Source organism: Monodelphis domestica, chromosome 5 (genome assembly GCF_027887165.1).
Source record: "Monodelphis domestica isolate mMonDom1 chromosome 5, mMonDom1.pri, whole genome shotgun sequence".
In the NCBI taxonomy this organism is placed as follows: Eukaryota; Metazoa; Chordata; class Mammalia; order Didelphimorphia; family Didelphidae; genus Monodelphis; species Monodelphis domestica.
In genome coordinates, this window is record NC_077231.1 from 118,040,221 (window position 1) to 118,062,242 (window position 22,022).

Here is a 22,022-nt window from a genome sequence, read left to right on the forward strand (position 1 = left end):
GAGCTTTGGAGGAATATAAAATAAGCACAGTACTTGGCATCTATCTTCTAAATAACTGAGCTGGGGACACAAGATTCACATACATTGAAGAGCTGAATAACAATCCTGGCTATACCATGCATTTATTGAATGATCTAGATAACCGATACTATAGGAATTTAAAGTATGTGTCATGATGATAAAGGATCTTAGATCATACTATATAGGTGCAACAATTGGGTGAGCTCTGACTCTACTGTCTAAGGACCAGGTATATTACATTTTACCCCTTTCCCATGGTTTTCCAGTATGCTCAGGGATCTGAGAGGCTCTGATCTCTTCTATTGGCTCAATCTCCCACTGATTATTTTCTCCCCAGTTTTTAGAATCTAAGCACCCTCATTTTATTTAACAACTTAAAGTAGTTTTTACAAAGGAATATTTATTTTACAAATATATCAAGAACATTTTCTCTCAGCACGTTAGGGGGCATAATATCTCTGTACCACTTTGGTGTCTGGAGAGGAGAGGGGAATTAGGTTCAAGGTTAAGCACAGATCCTACAAAGCATTAATCCTAAAAAAGTTCCACATCCAACAACGTCATCCCCTTTCTCTTGCATCCCAAGACTTTGCCTTCTCTGGACTTTTCTGCTTGTCTGGTTGCAACATTTGGCTTGAAATCCTCAGCTCTGTTGTCTGTCTACAGCCCAAGCTCCAAGGTCAGGGATTCCACTCCCCAAGATTAGACCTGAAAAAGACAAACACGACAAAAACCTTCACCCCTGGATGAAGCTAGGAAAGAGAAAAGACTATTTCAGGTAGTTTTTAAAATGAATCCAGTTCTGGCTACACAGCCAATGGAAAGGGACTGCTCCTAACCACATTGTAGGCCAGTGCAGAAAGTCTGTGCATCCTCCAAATTGCCCATGTAACAGAATCAGGTTTCTGGTACCTTCTACGTGCATGCCTCCATATCAAATGGTCTGGGCCTGCACCAAATCTTGTTACATAAGGGTATGTTGAAGGAGCTAGGAATGTTTATGGAACACTAGGGGTCATTGTGAAGACTGAGGGGCTCTGCCCCCCTCCATTTTTTTAAACTTATATGGGGAGTTCACTTTTTCAGTGGCATCATGTTCTAATGAGTCATTCTTTCAGAGGGAATTCCATTGATCTTCTCATTCAAGTTTTGGGGTTCTGCTTAAGTGAGTTTATAGTATCATTCATAAAACTAGACTGTGACTGAGTAGACCCAGCAAGGTCTTTACCTAAAATTCTAGGATCAAGACATAAATAGTTTGTGAGATCCAAAACTTCTGAGCGACATCTCCTCTTGTATACTCTGTTCTCATGCCAGAATACGATGAGAATAAATTAATTTATGAAAAGAAAATTAGGTTACAAAAGCCCATCAGCAGTGTGTTAACACTGGTGGGATGGGTAGCAAAACAGGATATAGTTGGGGTGTTTTTAGCACCCCGTAAAAATACAAGAAAGAGGCAAAGAGAAAACATACCCTGAAAAAACCATGTTATGCTATTCTGGGGGAAATTTAATTACCCATAAGGCCTTTCCTCCAGTTGGGTTTTTGTAGTCCCAAGATGCTGACCACTTGCAGGGGGATCCCAAATTGTTTTCCACTCCTTTAAAGTCTCTGCCCTATTTCTTAATTTTCCCAACTGCTCTCTTCAGCTCTTTTTGTTTGTGTCCCAAACTTTGTGTGACTGCCAGGTCTCATTCCCCTCTGGACTCAAACTCAGAACAGCTGGGACAAAATGACCTTCTCCCCAAGGGAGCTATTTATTGAATTCTTCCGTGGGAGCTTGTGGGTGGGACTACATTCACCAGAGTAGGAGGGGCAAGATAGTTGTCTTCATGCATTTCATATTGGTTGCTTTCCAAATATATGAAGATAGCTATTAGCCTGTTCTATTTAGCCTCTTACGGGAGCAGATGCAGATAGAGATTTGGGGTTACTCTGAGGAAAAACTTCCTAATAATAATAGAGTTTTCCAGGAAGGGAGTGGGCTGCCTTGGGACGGGGTAGGTTCAACATCATCTGAGAAAAGGCTCAGTGACTAATTGCCAGAAATGTTGAATTGGAGATCCTTGTTCTGAGAATAAAAATACAGAAAGAAGCAGATTTAAGAGATTAGCATGTTGACTTTATTTTCCATGTTCAATTTTTTTTTTTACCACATTGTTCATCTTCACTGCTGCTGAGAATAACATTCCTCATGGAGAAAGTTTCCACATTTGAAAAGATGGTGTGGTATACTGGTAAGGGCATTGTTCCAGAGTTAGGAGATTTGTCTGCTTGCTTTGTAATTTTGGGGAAGTCAATTTATACACCTGAATCTGTTTCCCTATCTGTAAAATGAATGGTTTGCTTAGATAATCCTTATGATGCGTTTAAAAAAGTTTTATTAACATATTTATTTGTTTCATTTTGTATCATTCATAAAACTAAATTGTGACTTAGTAAACCCCAGGGAGGTCTTTACCTAGAATTCTGGCATCAAGGCATAAATAATTTGTGAAGATCCTGAAAGCCTTAATTTCCTAATTTCCTAAAATTTTCCCTCCCCAAGAAGGAGGTAATATGCTATAAATTGTACACATATTGTCCTACAATACATATTTGCCTGTTTTGAAATAAGATATATACTGCTTACATGAGAGAAAAATTCATGGAGTAAATAAAGTGGGGAATGTTTGTTTTAGTCTGCATGCTGGTTCCTTCTATAGTGGTGGATGTCCTTTTCTGTTATGAGTCCCTTGGAAATATCCAGCATCCTTCCCTTCTTGATAAAAGTCATTCACAGTTGATCATCATATATTATGTGCACATAATATATGTTCTTCTCATTTCACTTTGCATCACTTCATATAAGCCTTAAGAGGTGTGTGTGTGTGTGTGTGTGTGTGTGTGTGTGTGTGTGTGTGTGTGATCATCTTGTTTGATATTTATTATGGCTTATTTTACTTTTATATTACAAACATTTACAGGTTACCCTAATCTGTGAGATGTATCTAGTAATAGAAGTAAAAAAAACAAATCTTATAATATAGTGACCTCATCAATGAAGTGATCCTGAACAACTCAGAGGGATCTATGAGAAAGATCACATTCAGAGGAAAAACTGTGGGAGTGGAAACACAGAAGAAAAACAACTGCTTGATCATATGGGTCGAGGGGATATGATTGGAGAGGGAGACTCTAAATGAACATCCTAATGCAAACACCAACAACATGGAAATGAGTTCTGATCAAGGACACATGTAAAACCCAATGAAATTGTGTGTCGGCTACAGGAAGGGGTGGGGGAGAGGGGAGGAAGGGAAAGAATATGATTCTTGTAACCAAGGAATAATGTTCTAAGTTAAAAAAAAAATAGTGACCTCATGTAAAAGTGCCTGCAATACTCTACATCTGTAGCACAATTGTTCAGTCTATTTAAAATTTTTTTTAGTTAATAGAAATCTATTTTCTCTCCTCCCCACCCTACACCCATTTAAAAAGAGAGAAGGAAGCAGCTGGGTGGCTCAGTGGACTGAGAGCCAGGCCCAGAGATGGGAGGTCCTGGGTTCAAATTTGGCCTTAGCCACTTCCTAGCTGTGTGACCCTGGGCAAGTCACTTGACCCCCATTGCCTACCACTTACCGCTCTTCTGCCTTTGAATCAATACACAATATTGATTCTAAGATGGAAGATAAGGGTTTTAAGAAAAACAGAGAATATAAAAACAAATTTCTTGTAGCAAATATACATGGTTTAGAAATAAAAATTCTCTCAATGATTGAATACAAAAGTACATATCATTCTGCACTTCAAATCCATCACTTCTGTCAGGAGATAAAATGGCATGTCTTATCATTGGTCCTCTAGAATCATGAATGATTATTATATAGGTCATAATTTTTACACATTTTAAAGTAGTTGTAAGAATTTTGTTGCTATATAAGTTGCTTTCCTGGCTCAGCTTATTTCATTTTAAAATTAGTTTGTTGGGGGAAGCTGGGTAGCTGAGTAGCTCAGTGGATTGAGAACCAGGCTTAGACCTGGGAGGTCCTGAGTTCAAATTTGACCTCTGACACTTCCTAGCTGTGTGACCCTGGGGAAGTCACTTGACCCCCATGGCCTAGCCCTTACCACTCTTCTGCCTTGGAACAGTATTGATTCCAAGATGGAAGGTAAGGGTTTTAAAAAAAAATGAATAAAATTAGTTTGTAAAGGTCTTCACTGTTCCTTTTTATAATACTGATGTTATGATCTAAATTTTTCTTCTGGTTCTGCTTATTTCATTCTGTATCAGTCCATCTAAGTCTTTCAAAGTCTTTGGAACCATCTATTTCCTTTTTTCTTACAATAATATTTCATCACATTCATGTGCCACAATTCATGCTGCTATATGAGCATCTCTTTAGTTTCCAGTTTTATGTCGCCACAGAAAATGGCTATGCATATTTTTGTACATATAGGACCATTTATGTTTGTTTAATCTTTGATACAATAGACTGCTTGCTCTATTTAAGGAGGGCTGTCTGCAATAGATACAAAAAAGAAGTCAGCCAGGTTGTAGAGGAATTTGGCAAAAAGAATGCATGTAAAACAATAAGAGAACAGTATAAGCTGGTATATAATTAAATGATAAATTATTTGACAATGCAAATCAATGCTGTTAAATGAGTACAAAGAAGGCATAGAACAATGAGTGATGAAATTGCCAGGGTAGATTCCTTTGGGAGATGGAAATTGAATTGATCTTTGAAGAAGTGATAGAATTTGGTTAGGCAGAGAGGTGGGGTAGTTAGGAAGGGGAAGATGAAAGGCCCATAGAATGAGGGAAGGCATTGAGGGTAATTGAATATGTAATATATGAAGGAAAGGACAAAGTTAAGGCAAAGTAAGACAGCTAGATGGCACAATGGATAGAGCACTGGGCTTGGAATCTGGAAGACATCATCCTGAGTTAAAATCTGGCCCCAGACACTAGCTAGGTGACCCTGGGCAAATCACTCAACTCTAGTTTGCCTCAGTTTCCTCATCTGTTAAATGGATTGGAGAAGAAAATGGCAAACTATTCTAGTATCTTTGCCAAGAAAGTCTCAGATGAGGCCACAGACCATTGGACACACCTGAAAGTGATTAAATAACAACAATAAAAACTAGACTATAGTTGAATTTAGACAAGCTCTTCAGGTTGGTTTTTAAGACTATATAGTATCTGATTAAATAAATATCTTTAGTTACTTAAGTCCTGAAGCTCGTGTCCTAAGTCCTAGTTCTTCAAGTCCTCATAAAATTTTGAAAATGGGAACCTTATGAGAAATGTAATATTTGTTTGGAACAATAAGAGAACAATCCAAGGAATTTAGTAGAAGGAAAGAGAAAGACATTTCAAGGACCACTTAGAATTAAAATTGTGAAGACCAAAAAATGTATCACAGATGCCTTCCCTCCTTTTTGTTCCTTCTTTTCTCCTTTGGTGATCTACTCATTTCAGCCAATCAGTGTTGTGTTATCCTCTGACTTCCCAAAGACCATACTATGTAAATCTCCAGATGAAGTGTCTTGTGCTCTGCCTGCTTTCCCGTATGCCCCTAAAAGCTATCACTCCTAACACACTACCACCAAGATTTACCAGACTTGTGTTCCCTCTTGAGATTCTATCTTCCCCCTAGCTGATGTGAAGCTAATGTGAAAAGCTAGGATGTATCCCTCGGTAAAAGTGCAAGTCTGAGTGTTATTGTGAAATGAACTCTGGATTATGAGCCAGGAGAGGTCTGATTTTACATCCTGTCTTTAACACATCCTTGATGTTTTCCTAAGGGCAAAGTCACTTTGCACCTCATCTTTCTCATCTGAAAATGGAGATAATAAAACCCCCATGACAAATGCTTCCTAGGATTGTTACGGTCAAATGAGATAATGCATATAAAAGTATTTTATAAGCTATAAATTGCTATATAAATATCAACTCTATTCTGTCATTCTCTCAGATATCTTGTGATCAAATGAAGTAATGTCTATAAGGCACTGCATAAACCCCAGCCTCTATAGGATGTTCCAAAAACTTTTATGCAGCTTTAAGTTTTAATGGCAGCACTAAGACTTTTGGGACACCTTGTATAAACATCAGTCATATTGAGTGTATTTTTAACAAGGAGCTTTGGTGGGGGGTGGGTTAATACATGAAACCAAATAATTAACTCTGTTACCATTAAAATGTCCTTGAGAGACTGATTTTGGATAAGAATATCAGATTAGGCCAGCATCATAACCAATAAAGTCAGAGATTATTGGCCCTCTCCACCACCAAAGATGTTGATGAACCTGGATCAAATATCTATATACACTTTGGGGAGCTCATTATTCAACTCTTCCCCTTAATGTGCCAAGACATCTCTAATTGCCAAGTAGTTAATTAGGAGGTGGTCCATCAAACTATCTACCCTTCCCCATCCCCATGTCATGGGACCCCCTGAACACAGGAAAAGAACCATTATCCCCTTTATTAGCCCAATTTTTTAAAAAGGAAGACATCTTTGGGATTCCTAAAGACACACATACAAAAAAAATGCAAAAAGCAGCAGACTGGATGGAATCTCTAACCCAGAATTCAGACACAGGAATACACAGAAATTCTCATTGACCTTTGTATTTATTTAATATATCAAAATGAACTCTCACAACTCTAATGGTGGAAATTTCAGGGATCTAGTAGGTTTGTTGGGAAGATATTTGGGTCCAGTTAGGTTCAAAGATTGAACTATCTTAGTTGGTTGTTTATTTATTGAGCTTGACCCTTTCTCTCTTCTTTGACTCTTAGAAATCCTATTGTTATGTTATTACTTATTTGGTCACCTTATAGAAATGATAGAAAGGCTTAGAACTGAAAATAAGAAAAGAAAGAAAAGATATGTGAAAAGGAAAAACGAAGGACAGGCATTACTCAAGAAGTGATCTGGAAGAGCCAATCATGCCAAATACAAAGCACAAATGAAATTATCTTTCTACGCTTCCTATCTGTATCTGCTCCCAATTATCTTTCTAGTCAGCCCTATTGTATAAAGAAAAATATTGACCTTTGGATTATGGGTCCCTAAGAGTGTATCTGAGGAATAGCCAGGTGGACACTTGTGTGTGACCCTGGGCAAATCACTTGATCTCCCTTGCATAGCCCTTACTTCTCTTCTGCCTTGGAACCACTAGCATTGATTCTAAGACAGAAGGTAAGAATTTTTTTTGTTGTTGTTTGTTTGCTTGTTTTTTAAAGAGTGTACTAGGAATTCAATTAGAATTGGGAAGTACAGGTAGACTTGGAGGGACAAGAGGAAAGCACAAAGTAATTTGCCTATGACCTGTACTGAATGGATTAAACAGAATATTCCAGTGATCCCTAGACAAATGGTATTTTGTGTCTCTTGTGGAAGGGATACCAAAGTACACTTTAGGGATGTTGGTTGTTTTGACTCAGATCATAGAGTCTTAGCATGTTTCAAAGTAACTTTAGAGGTCATCAAATATGCAGGGTTATCTTTAATTCTCTGTCTCTCACCCTTCATATCTTATTTTCATATTTTAGTTCCTAATCTTTTCTTTAATTAGAAATTAGATTACCTAATTTTGTATCTTATGAATTTTTTCAAATAAATTGATCTTGTTTGTCGAATGGTTTTTAATGTATAAAAATGTATTCCTTTGTATTTGTGGTCTCACCCCAAGCTGAGGAAGGGATCTAGTCTTGGTTTATTGAACAACTGGCATGCATTGTTTTAAAAAAAATCAATATCTTGTAAGCTCAAATCCTTATTTTCTGTCATTTCATCTTTCCATTACCACACAAATTTTGTCTGATTCAACTTCTTTTTCTTATGTTCTACTTTCTACTCTCTACTCACCTCATAACCACTCTAGTCCAGACCTTTATTACTTTTGATCTGAATGTTTACAATAACTTCCTAATTGGCTACCCTGAATCCAATTTTCTTCTCTCCAGTTTCTCCTCCACTCAGCTGCTGATACATTGATATTTCTTTTACACTTAGTTCTTTTTTAACCCCAAATTGTATTATTTAGAATCTCTAGTTGGTATTCCATTAGTTATGGGTATTTTATATTTTTGAAAGCATTCATCTGTTTCCTTTGTTTTCTCAGTTTTGGTAGCATATAACTATGTATGGTACTGATAATTCTTTTTTAGTTCTAGTTTTGTTGTTATTTCATCTCATTCATTTATTTTATTTACTTGATCCTTCCTCTTTTAAATCAGATTAATTAATAATATAAATTTTATTGACATTTTTAAAGAACCTGCTTTTAGTACTATTTATCATTACTAGTTTTGATTGTCATTTATTCTTTACTTTTAAATATCTCCTTTTTATGTCTCATTTATTTATTTTCTAATTTTTAAAAAAATATATGTTCAGGGGGCAGCTGGGTAGCTCAGTGTATTGAGAGCTAGGCCTAGAGACGGGAGGTCCTAGGTTCAAATCTGACCTCAGATACTTCCCAGTTGTGTGACCCTGGGCAAGTCACTTGACCCCCATTGCCTAGCCCTTACCACTCTTCTGCCTTGGAGCCAATACACAGTATTGACTCCAAGACGGAAGGTAAGGGTTTAAAAAAAAAAATATATATATATATATATATATATGTTCAGTTCATTAGTTCTCTATTTTTCTATTCTGTTAACAAATGGTTGCAGGGACATATTTTCTCCTCTAAGAACTGCTTTATGTTTGATCATTTTAATTTTCTTTTACATAAGTATTAATTGTTTACATGGTTTGTTCTTTGACTCATTATTTAAGTTTTCATTGTGAAGTCTCTCTTTGGATCTATATTGTTTGTGTTCTTTGAGTTGATTACTATTTTTGTTGTGTTAGGGTCTGTAAAGTATGTTTTTACTATTACTGCCTTTTTATATTTGTTTTAAATATCTTTGTGCCCTAAAAATGGCCAGTTTTTGCCAAAGTTTCCTGTAGTGCTGAGAAATATTGACATTCTTTATCCAATGAGATCTCATTGACACCTCATCAGTCCTACAAATCAGGGTTTGATTTATTGTTTTGTTGATTGTCCAGACTGTAAGAGAGGAATCAGATCCAGCAGTGCAAGGAGCAGAGAATGAGAGGGGGAGGTACAAGAAGAGAAAAAACTCAAGATTCCAGTCAGAGAACAGAAGCCGGAAGAACTCCAACTGCTCTGGGATTTCTTCAGCTGGGAGCCAGAGAAGCAGATCTCCTAAGCTGGGGTCTCTCTTTGGAGATCAACTGTTCCCATTGAACTCCTGAATATCTCTCACTCAGCTTAAGATACTGTGGACTGGGACTTTGAAGAAAGCCGTCTATAGAGAAATCCTCTCTCCAAAGTTTTATTCTCCATCTCTTTCCCTAACTTGTTCTGGTCTCCAATATTCAAGCTAGGAGTAAGGACCAAACCAGTAGTTGACCAGAAGAGGGTCAAGGCCGAGAGCCTGAACCCTGAGATTTGGGGGGGTCAGTCTGCCAGTCAATAGGGCTTCCTGCTTACCCACTTTCTTCACCTGACACCCTTCCCTGTGTGAACCCAAATAAAGTGTTTAATACTTAGAATCAGGTCTGGATAGGTCCTAACTCTAGGAAAGGGGGCTGAAGATTTGGGGAGAACCAACCTCTACCTAAAGAGGAGGGTTAGCTCAGGATCCTAGGGATCTAAACAATTAGATCCAAGGAGCAATCCTCTTCCCTGGGCTGAGGAGTAGCTCGAGATCTTGGGGAGGAAGTGACAGTTGGTGTACTTGAGGGACTAGAGACAGAAGAGTCCATCCTGCCTCACATCCATAGCTGAGATAAAAAAGGGAGGCAGTGTGTCATTTTACCAAAGCTCTTTCCTCTAGTTCTTAACTTCCACCTCCCAGAGCCATTCTCTGAGGAGACATACTCTGTCCCTCAGGGAGACAAAACTGGTTTATCATCTCCAAAGGGAAGAGAGGGGAAGATCAATCTCTTCCCCCTCGCCATTCTCTCAATCTTTTTCTCTCTCCCTCATTTCTGGCCATACATTACAATTTCATTACAAGACTTAAGAAAGTATTAATAATGTAGATTAAATTTTAAAATGTTCGGGCATCTTTGACCCAGCCATCACACCGCTGGGTTTGTATCCCAAAGAGATAATAAGGAAAAATACATGTGCAAGAATATTCACAGCAGTGCTCTTTGTGGTAGCAAAAAATTGGAAAATGAGGGGATGCCCTTCAATTGGGGAATGGCTGAACAAATTGTGGTATCAGTTAGTGATGGAATACTATTGTGCTGAAGGGAATAATAGATTGGAGGAATTCCATGTGAACTGGAATGACCTCCAGGAAGTGATGCAGAGCGAAAGGAGCAGAACCAGGAGAACATTGTACACACTGTTTCTGGTACAATCGAATATAACGGTCTTCTCCATTAGTGGCAATGCAGTGATCCTGAACAACTTGGAGGGATCTGCGAGAAAGAACACTATCCACATTCAGAGGAAAAACTGTTGGAGTAGAAACAGAAGAAAAAGAACTGCTTGATTATATGGGTTGAGGGGATATGGCTGGGGATGTAGACTCTAAATGAACATCCTAGTGCAAACATCAACAACAGGGGAATAGGTTCTGATCAAGGAAACATGTAAAACCGAATGGAATTTCGAGTGGGCTACAGGAGGGATGGGGGTAGGGGAGGGAAGGATAGAATATGATTCTTGTAACCATGGAATAATGTTCTAAATTAACTAAATAAATTAAAAAAATAAAATAAAATGTTTGGGCATACTTTTTTATCTCCAGAGATCCTAGGTATTAAAACTTTATCAGCACACCCTTTTATTGTTCTGTAAACATTGCTTAAGCTCAATAGGGGTGCATTAGAAAGTTTGGGGAATGATGTCATCACCAAAGTAGAGGACTGGTAACTGTAGGCTAATAATAATAAAAAACTAGCATTTACATAGTGCTTTAAGGTTTTCAAAATACTTTACATCCCTTGTCTTAATTAAGTCTCATAACACTTCTGCCTTAAATCATTTAGCTTTTTTTCTGTAGAAATTTTTTCAATTTCGTATTTTCCCTTTTGCTCCAAAATTGAGACAGACATAGAATCTCCTGACACTACTGTATTATTCTTTTTCTCTTCTTTTAATTGAGTTAATTTTTCCTCTATGAATTTATAGGGTAAGGCATTTGGAACACAAAAAGTTAATGTTGATATTAATTTGTTTTTTATATTTTCTTTCAGTATAATGTAGTTTCTTTGTTTCCCTCTTTTTATATTGTGAATTTTTGTTTTGTTTTGTCTAATAGCATATTTGAAACTATTGCTTTGGGATTCACTTGATACATAGTAAATTTTATTATAGACTCTCACTTTGATTCTTTGCATGGTCTTGTTTTTAGGTCTGTTTCTTGTAAGCAACAGATTGTGGGTTTTTGTTTTCTTACATAATCTATCACTTTCACTTTATTTGATTATTTAACATATTCATATTTTAAATTATGAGATTTAGATTTGTATTTTCCTCCATTTGACTTGAATATATTACATATATGTATATATATGTATTTTGAATTAGGATTTTTCTCTCTCTCCCCCATAAAGATAGCATTAAAAATAGTTATTTGAGCTAACTGTACTTTAAGGCAATTGAAGAAGTACTGAACACCATCAAACCCCTCTCAAGTGGCAAAGCACCTGGTACTGATTTTATACCAATAGAGATCTCTACAAGGCATAGGGTCCATTGTTTATATAGAAGCTGACTGACAACTAGATTATGTGGCAAGGAGAAGTCATCCCCCAGGAATTTAAAGATATCTCCGTTGTCCAACTCTATTAAGGAAAAGGAAACAAGCCTTCCTATGACAACCACAGAGGGAGCTCTCTCTTAGTAATTGCAAGCAAAATCTTTGACAGTTCTCCTGAATCAAGCTGATCCTTCATCTGCAAGATGGTAACCTGCTCAAGAGTCAATGTGGCCTAATAAAGGGTTGAGGAATAGTCAATGTGTTGTTGGCTGCTCGACAATGCCAGGAGCAGAATAGAGGTCTGGAAGCAACATTTGTTGATCAGAATAAGCCCTTTGATACTGTCAATTATGAGAACTGGTGGAAGATGATGGTGAAAGCTGGTTGCCTAAAGAAGTACATCAATCCTTGTTTCATGATGCCATGTTTACACATGCTCACTTTCGGGATGAAAGATGATGTTCTCATGCTTTCCCAGTCAACAGTGGAGGCAAGGTTGTGTGCTTGCTCGCATGCTCTTCAGTATGATGTTTTCCTTGATGTTGTCAGATGCCTTTGATGAGGTTGAAAATTGCATCAAGATCAGCCTCTGCACTGATGATAAAATATTTAACCTGAATCTAACTATAATCCAAGAGCAAAGTGGAGGGGGAACTAGCTGGTGTGAGACTTTTTGTTTTGGATGATCTTACACTCAGTGCAGCTTCTGAGGCCCAGACGCAGAAGAGTATAGATTGATTCTCTGCTGCCTATGCTCATTTTGGCCTGACAATCAATACCAAGAAAACAGGTGTCCTCCACCAGTCAGCAACACACCATCCATACATAGAATTATTGGTCACTGTAATTGGAGAAATTTTGAATGTTGTGGATGAATTCACTTACCTTGGCAGTAGTATACTCTCCCAGGCTGTCCACATAGGTGATGAAGGTGATTCAAGTATTGCCAGAACTAGCTCAGTGTTTGGGAGGCTTCAAAAGGAAATATGGGAGAGAAGAGGTATCAGGTGCCTACCAAGCTAAAGGTCTACAGAGCTGTTGTGCTTGACTACACTGCTTTGTGCTTGGGAAACCTGGCTGGTCTATCAGTACCAGGCCAGAAAACTGACCAGCTTCCACTTGAATTGTCTCAGGATGATGATGAAGATTACCTGGCAAGATAAGGTACCAGACACTGAAGTTCCTCTCTAGAGCTCAGTTGTATTTTAGAGAGTGCAACTCTGATGGGCTGGCCACTTAGCCTGAATGCCAAATGCATACTTACCCAGAAGATGATTTGAACAAAGTGAGTGTTCACATTGTGGTTAGAAGAAGAGGCAAGAGGACCCTCTCAAGGGATCACTGAGGAACTTTAATATTGAGTGGGAGACATGTATAGGAAATGCTGGCACAAGACTGCCCAGCATCGAAGAAGGCACTCTATTTCATAAGCAAAGCAAAATCTTTGTGTAGAAGCAGAAAGGAAATTTGAGACTTTGAAAATCCAGAGCCACTGTCACCTTAAATGTTTTGATGGACCAGTTATGCTCAATCTATAGTAATGCCTTCTGAACTCAGAGGATTGATCAGTCAAAGCGCAAGGCACAGTATTCTGAATGATGTCACTTTTTTAAAAGATGAAGGATGAGTCACAACTTTAAGGCAATTCTTTTATTACCAGCTCTCTTTCTCTCACTAGCAAGTCTCTCCTTCCCTCTTGTTATTTCTTTTCCTAGTTTTGAAGTTTTACTTAACTTCTTGGTTCTTTTTAATCTAGTTATCTAAATCTTGATCCCATTTTTTTCTCATTTAAGTAGTCAAGTAAAACCCTTCTTCCTCTCCTCTCCTTCAACTTATTATATTTCTTAGTTTAAAAAATTTTACTTGCTATACCACCCCTTATTCAGACCATTGTGGGCAGGTTCTCCACCACAACAAAACTGTTTGGCCCGACTATCAGCCTCAGCAAAACAGAGGTGCTGTTCCAACCTGCACCAGGGAGGCCAACGAACCAGCCGTGCATTACAATCGACGGCACGCAGCTTTCTAACGTCAACACTTTTGAGTACCTGGGCAGCACCATCGCCAACGACGGGTCCCTAGACCACGAGATTAATGCCAGGATCCAAAAGGCCAGCCAGGCACTCGGGCGGCTGCGCTGCAAAGTCCTCCAACACAGAGGTGTGAGCACTGCGACGAAGCTCAAAGTGTACAACGCAGTGGTCCTCAGCTCGTTCCTGTACGGCTGCAAGACATGGACACTGTACCAAGATAGGTATTCTATGGTGAACTGTCAGCTGGACTCAGGAAACAAGGCCAACCAAAGAAAAGATTCAAGGATCAGCTAAAGTCCAACTTGAAGTGGGCTGGCATTACACCAAAGCAACTAGAACTTGCTGCCTCTGACAGAAGCAGCAGGCGAACCCACATTCACCATGCTGCCGCCACCTTTGAAGATGAACAACGTCGATGGTGTGAACGCCGACACCAGGCCACAACTGCACCTCCCATAACAACTGGCGTCCCATGCCCCATGTGCCACAAACTCTGCGCCTCAGCCTTTGGACTCCAAAGCCACATGAGGGTACATCAATAGATGATAATGCACAAAGACAATTATCATTCTCGGTCACCGAGAGACTACCACTATTCCTTCTGGAATTAAAGCTTCTAAGGTACTGATTTTGATTTCTCTCTTCTAAATACTAAAAAAATGAAAAAATAATACTGCAAAAAGAAGTTTCTAAGTTTTTTTTTTCATGTAACTCTTCCCTGGCCCTCTTTTTTCTGTTGGACTTCACTATGTAGCAATTATCATAGAATTCTTGCCTCATAATGGGAATTTTCCCATGTGCTTGAACGTGCTTTTCATTATTCTCTTTTGCCCTCTCCCATGATCAATATTTTCCTCTATTTGCTAGAAATTCTTTTCTCTGGGTCTATGCCCTCTCATTCTTTTGGGTGTCAGGCCTTGCCCCCACTTGTTTCCCACCTCCTCTCCCCCAGTTCTCTAATTCCTCATTTCCTGAGGCAAAGTGAGTGATCTCTCCAAGAAATAAATCTCTGCAAATTGTATCTATTGTACAATAGATTATAGGGTATCTCTATTCACCCTTGGGAGAATTCTTCAGTAGGACTCTCCCATTACTGAAATAAGATTTCTCTCTTTCTTCTCCTCTGCTTCAATTTTTTCCCTTTGCCTTTTAATCATTCTCCTGTAATGTACCTCTTTTCCCAGGGAGACTGCGGGAGTAATTTTTCCTTTATTATTACTCTTTAACTAGATTAGAGCACATCCAATATTCCCTTCTGTCTTCTTCCTCTCCTCTCAGCTTTTCATACTCTAGCGATACACATACATGCACATACACTTACATCTATCTCTTGACTAGGGTATAGTGAGGTTTATTCCATGATGTGTCAGTGTGGTTTCTCTATTACTTCTTCTATTTGACTTCTGCTTTCACTCTTGTCTCATTCTGTACATTTAGAAAAAAATCTCTTAATAGTCTTTTTGTTTTTATATTGTTGTCGTTGCTATAATCCCCATAGATGTCTTTCTAATTTTAGATTTTGTTCATTTTGAGGGGATAATTTATTTCATTATCTGTGTCTTTCTTGGTTGCTATGTTTGTTTAACTTTTTTGTATTTTTGTTGTTTAGAGTATTTGAGTATTTGAAAAAATTTATTCAGGTCATATCGTCTATATAGGAATGCCTTTTTTATTGAAAGTGCATCTTTTTTCATTAATGATTAGCTTGGGTTTGTAGAATAGGTCATACTGGGTTATATTTTATCTCTTTTAGAATCATCTTGTGGTTTTTAGTGGGTACAAAATAGCCTTGTTATTAAAATTTCCTTTCCATTTTATTTGAAAATATTTTTTCCTGGTTGCTTACAGAATTTGTTGCTTCTATATTAGTTTATCTGATTATGCTCAATGTTTGAGCTTTTTGTGGCCTGAGATTTTTGGTTATTTCAGGCTTTTTCCCTTATTTTCTCCTATTAGTTACTTCCTATCTCCTTCCCATTTGATGGTAGTTACCCTAGGTGCTGAACTGTAAAGGTGTCATAGCCTTTTCCTATGCTGGCAATTCATAATTCACTGAAACAAGTGACTTTTGGAAGGATAGGACTGGTTTTGGATGGATACCAATCAATTTTCCTTCAGGCCTAGTAGAACATAACATGTACTGATATCCTACCCCAGTTCCTTCTGTTTCCTAGTTCTCTAGCTGAATGTTATGGTAGCAGAACCCTGCCACGGCAGCTGGAGAAAGCTTCTCTCTTTTGAGTTCTGTTGCAACTAGTTTTGACATTTCTGGGGACTTTTCCTTTTGGAGTTCTTTCAGGCAGTCATTGATAGATTCTTTCTATCTTCATTTTGCCTTCTATTTTGATTAGAGTTGAGTAGTTTTCATTCAGGATTTCTTGAAATATAGTATCTAGGGGCAGTTAGAGTCTCAGTAGTTAGAGAACCAGACCTGGAGATGGGCAGTCTAAGGGAAAAATCTGGCTCCAGACAATTCTTAGCTGTGTGATACTGGGCAAGTCACTTAATCCCACTGTCTAACCCTTATTGCTCTTTTGCTTAAGAACCAATACTTAGTATGGATTCCCAGACAGAAGGTAAGGGTTTAAAAAAAAAAAAGAAATATGGTATCCAGACTTTTTTTTTTTAAACAGGTCTTCAGGGAGTCTGGCTATTTTTATATTATCTTTTGACCCATTTTTCAGATTAGTTGTTTTGGTAGCAGATATCTAACATTTCTTCTATTTTTTAATCTTTTGGTTTTGTTCTAATAATGCTTGTTGACTCAGAGCCTTTGCTTTATTTACTTGGTGAATTACAATTTGTCAGGGAGACTTTCTTGGCTAAAATTTACCACATTATATTCAAAATGATTTTTCTTCTTCCTACTCTTTCCCTCAGAGCTTTTATTTAATTTTGATTAATTTCTTCTAGATATTCATGAAGTACTTGAGGAAAATCTTATGGAGTTACCGAGTCCTATGTTGGATTTTTCATTGATGACTGTTTAGGTAGCCATTTTTTTCTGGAAGCAATTCTCATTTGCCTTTCCAGGTTGATTATATGTTCATCCCCATTATGTATTCCTCATTTCAGCCAACCTACCCTGCAGACTTCATGGCATTTCATATCTCTCTTCAATTTGCCCAAGCTATTCCCTCTACCTAGAATGGTTTCTTCTCTACTCTTGGAAACCCTTCCTCTCTTTAATGTTCTTTTCAAAAGGACTTCCCTTATTTTTTCCCAGTAATTAGTGTCTTTTCCTTCATCCCTAAATTCACCTTGCATATATATCATATATTTACTTATTTGTGAATGTGTATCTCCATTGTACCCCTCCCTCCATTCTTATGTCTCCATAGAATATAACCTTCCTTGAGGACAAGGACCATTTCATTTTTGTATCCTTTTGTATTTGTGTCCCTAGAGTCTAGTACAGCACTAGGCATATAGTAGGTGCTTAATAAAAATTTTGGGATTGATTCCAACTCCCTTATTTTAAAAATAGAGAAACTGAAACCTAGTTGACTCACTCAAAGTTACAAAATTAGTAATATAGTTATAGAACCCGATTCCTACGTCAGGACTCTTTCCATTATATCATTCTGTCTTTTAATGTTAAGCTCCAGGAAAGGGGATTATATATTTCTGGGTAGAGTCATAAATAACCCATTTTGTTCAGGGCATGGGTGGTCACACAAAGAGAAATCTGCCCTGAAGTACATTCTCAAGAGAAGGAAAATGTCCAGTATTCTGGTAATAGAGTATAATAATAGAGATTGCTTTGAGAAAGCAGATCACTGGACCAGGAAGGAAATTCCTTGGCCATTGTGTTAGTGTTAGTTAAGTAGTAATTGTTGAGGGATGAGAATATCATAAGACACTTTAAAGGCTTCATTCAGCTAAGAGGAAGATGAAGAGAAATAGAAGATGGGCACTGAGCAGAGGCATATACTATGGAGGGACTCCATGAACAGGATTTTTACTCCCAGAATATAGTACTCTAGAAATTACTTTAGAAAATCTGGGAAAGCTCCTACCTATGCAATGAACTTCATGTGAGTGACTAAATTGACTTGAGTCTGAGGAATACATTGGAAGCCCCTTCTCCAAGACTTTATGGGTCCTTGAAGGATGGTTGATATAAGACATTGTGGACACTTGAACTACTGCTACTTTCCCTTTTTTTCTTCCTAGCATTTTTTGATTTGCTAAAATGTTCCTTTTGCTACAATTTGACCAATAAGTAAAAGAGTTGATACCGGCTTCTCTACTAATGGGCTAATATCTAGAGAATGAGTTTCCTAGTCTCTCCAAGGAATAAACCTTAGAAAGACTAGAGGTCAATGAATCCAGCTCCCTTGTTTTATATCTGAGGAAACTAAGACCCAGGTAAATGAATCAACTTCAGGTAATGTCTGAGGTAGAATTTGAACCCAGGTTATCCTGACTTCAAGATTAATACTTAATACTCTATTTTATACAAAATCGAAAGGCAAATTAGGGCCACTCTCTACAGTTTTAGAGTAAGGGCTCCCTGATTCAAGGAATTTTAAAGTGAGAAGGATAGAAATTGGTCCTTTTGTTACTGCCCAATGTTGTGTGTGTGTGTGTGTGTGTGTGTGTGTGTGTGTGTGTGTGTGTGTGTGATTTTGTGGTATCTGCATGAGAGAGGGGGGAAAGGTAATTCACATTATTCAGACGTAATGTACCAAGAACAGATTGATAAAAGAATCTTTTTTATAGATGACTGGAGACAGGAGAGGGGCTCTACAGACCTCCAATTCCATAATCAATTTGGGGCAATAATGTAGTATATCCCCACATGGGGTTGCTGTATCATCTCCCAAGATGGATTTGTCACTTTTTAAAAATGTAGTGGAGGGTTGAGCATATGCAAAACTGCTCTGCTTGCTTCTAGTGGGCTGCATATAATTTAGGACTAACGAACTAGGGATTTGGGGGGATAATAGATAAAGCAATTCCCTTATTGGCCACCAAATAGAAAAAAAGCCGCTGATTTAATGGGGACTTTTTTCCTTCTTTTTTTTCTTAGCTGATCTTTTAAAAGGAGTAACTCTTTCTCTTTCTATATGTAGATTAGATCTGAAATATTTGAGTCGATCTCTGCCAGAGTAAGAGAAAAGGCATTCTGAAACATGATGACTGATTTTATGGGGCAGTTAGAGTTCAGGGGCTCAGTTTTCTTAGGCAGTTTCTTTTGTTTGTTTCTGTCTAGAAGCAATTGAACATCATTCCCAAGATGAACTTCCCAGCCTTGGAGGGAATCTTATGAGTTAGAGGTCTGAAGATCTTGGATCCTTAGTTCAGAACAAACTGGCAGCAGGAGGAGGTTCAACTAAATGCCAGAAAGAGGATAAGCCCATAAATAAATTAGGTGAACATAGATTAGTACACCTGTCAGATCTGTAAGAAAGGAAGGAATTTAAGACCAAGCAAGAGATAGAGAACATTGCAAAATGTAAAATGAATGAAAATTGGAAGGAAAACCACAAACTGGTAGAACATTTTTATAACAAAATTCTGTGACAATGGTTTAATTTCTCAAATATATAAGAAACTAAGTCAACTCTACAAATAAATCAAGCCTTTCACTAATTAACAAATGTTCAAGGGACATGAATAGGCAGTTTTCACAGGATGACATAAAAACTATCAATAATCACATGAAAAAGTGTTCTATATCCCTCCTGATTAAAGAAATGCGAATTAAAACAACTTTGAGGTATCACCTCACACCTAGCAGATTGGTTAACATGACAGCAAAGGAAAGCAATAAATGTTGGAGAGGATGTAGCAAAGTTGGGACATTAATGCATTGCTGGTGGAGTTGTAAATTGGTCCAACCATTCTGGAGGGCAATTTGGAACTATGCATAAAGGGCTTTAAATGAATGCCAGTCCTTTGACCCAGCCATACCACCCCAAAGAAATAATAATGAAAAAGACTTGAACAAAAATATTCATAGTTGTACTCTTTGTGGTGGCAAAAAATTGGAAAATGAGGAGGTGTCCCTCAATTGGGGAATGGCTGAACAAATTGTGGTATCTGTTGGTGATGGAATATTATTGTGCTGAGAGGAATAAAGAAATGGAGGAATTCCATGTGAACTGGAACAACCTCCAGGAACTGATGCAGAGTGAAAGGAGCAGAACCAGGAGAACATTGTACACAGAGACTGATACATTATGGCACAATAGAATGTACTAGACTTTTCTACCAGTAGCAATGCAATGCAATGACTCAGGACAATCCAGAAGAACTTTATGAGAAAGAAAGCTATCCATATCCAGAGAAAGAACTGTGGAACCAGAAATGCATAAGAAAAATGTATGATCAACCACTTAGTGTGATAGGGATGTGATTAGGATTTTGATGTTAAAAAATTGCTCTTCTGCAAATATAAATAACATGGAAATATGTTTTGAATAATGATACATGTATAACCCAGTGCAACTGCTTGTCAACATGGGGGGGGGGGAGGGAGGAGAGTGTGGAGGAGGAGAAATCATGAATCATGTAACCATGTAAAAATATTCTAAATTAAAAAAAAAAAAGAGGATAAGCCCAACCCTGCCCTAGCTTGGTCAAATACCTGGACCTGGAGGAAACCGTTTGGATAGTACAGAGATGAGATTCTTGTTCAGGAGGCCTGACAAGTACTTTATGCTTTAGTAGTTTAATATTAGTTATTGATGTTTGTTTTATGTATTTGTAAATGCATGCTTGTGATAACTCTTTTGTTTTAAGCAGAGTTTACAAATATTTCAAAATTAGTCATCTTAACAATATTATTATAGTTTAAATTGTCTTCTTAGTTCTGCTAATTTCACATTGCATCAGTTCATATGTGTCTTCCTAGGTTTCTTTGAAACTACTCCTTTTCATCATTTCTTATGATACAATAGTATCCCATTACATTCATAATCCATAATTTGTTTAACTTTTCCCAATCAATGAATCCCCCCTTAGTTTCTAAATTCTTTGCCATCCCAAAAAAAGAGTAGCTTTCAATATCTTTGTAAAAAAAGAACCTTTTCTTCCTGTTTGGAGCTCTTTGGAGATATAGGCTGAATAGTGGTCTGTCTGGGTCAGAGTGTACATGTAGTTTAGTTACTTTTTGTACATAGTTCCAAATTGCTTTCTAGAAAGGCTGTATAAGTTCACAGCTCCCTTAACAGTGCATAAATGTGCCTATTTTCCTCTGGTCATTCTAATATTTGTCATTTTCCTTTTATATCATACAGAACTCATCTAAAAGAAGCTGGAAAGTAATTAGGTTTTGTTGTTTAGGCATAGAAATATGCTTTCAGGGAATTCTAGTTCATGATGGAGTAAGAAATAACCCTCTCTAATATTCAATCCACCACCTTCTACTTATTCCTCCTCAATCCTCTCCACATAAATAGATTACGTGCTCCCCAACAACATAGAAAGGAGGAAGGAGAGAAAATATGAGGAGCAAACACAGAAACTAATAAAGGAATCTTCTCTTGGGGAAGGAAAAAAGACAGAAAAAGAAATACATAAATGGAAGGCAATTTTAGCATTGTAAACAAATAATTATTGATTAAAAGAGCTCTAAAAGCAATAGCTAAAAGGAAAAAAAAATCACCATCAACACAAGAAACCAAGATGGACCCAGCAAAAGAAAGGCCAAAGAAAATGCAGAGGTTCTGGAGTTAATAAGAAAGATCTAGCATCTGTAATGAGAGATCTATTATCAATAATATTATTGATCTATTATCAATAATTATCAATAAAATGGTACAAGTCAAATGTATAAAAAGACAACATGTATAAGCAGTGGAAAGTCTGAATAAAGGAATGGAAGCAATTGAAAATAAGATTTTCAGATTCGAAAACAGATTGAGTGGCAGATTATATGTTCATAAAAATGAGGACTAGCAAACTAGAAAAAAAAGTCTTGAAAACCGCAAAAGAAAAATTAATCATTACTATTTTCAGGAAATTACTTGAGAAAATTTCTCCCAAGGAGTAAGCTCAGGGAACAGACTATACCAGAAGTCATCAGACACTCTCAGAGAGAAACATCAAATTTAATTCACTCAGAGACATTGTCTTGAAACTCTAGAGCTTCATAGTTTTTAACAAATGGTTAAAAAAGAAAGGAATCTCATCAGGCCATCTCAATTTTAATTTCTCAAGATCATTTGCCAAAAATAAGAAAAACAGAAAAAAGCCAGAATTTGGCTTACATGAAGTCAAAGGAAATTAGA

The 22,022-nt window shown here is 37.4% G+C and overlaps 1 long non-coding RNA gene across 1 annotated transcript in view; it reads right to left on the reverse strand.

The window, feature by feature from the left end:
* Positions 1 to 316: 316 nt before the first annotated feature.
* Positions 317 to 22,022, reverse strand: part of LOC103098261 (uncharacterized) — a 65,873-nt gene continuing 44,167 nt past the window's right edge. Inside the window, exon 6 of the long non-coding RNA XR_001624866.2 lies at positions 317 to 729. This is a non-coding gene — a long non-coding RNA (uncharacterized LOC103098261). The remainder of the gene's footprint in view (positions 730 to 22,022) is intronic.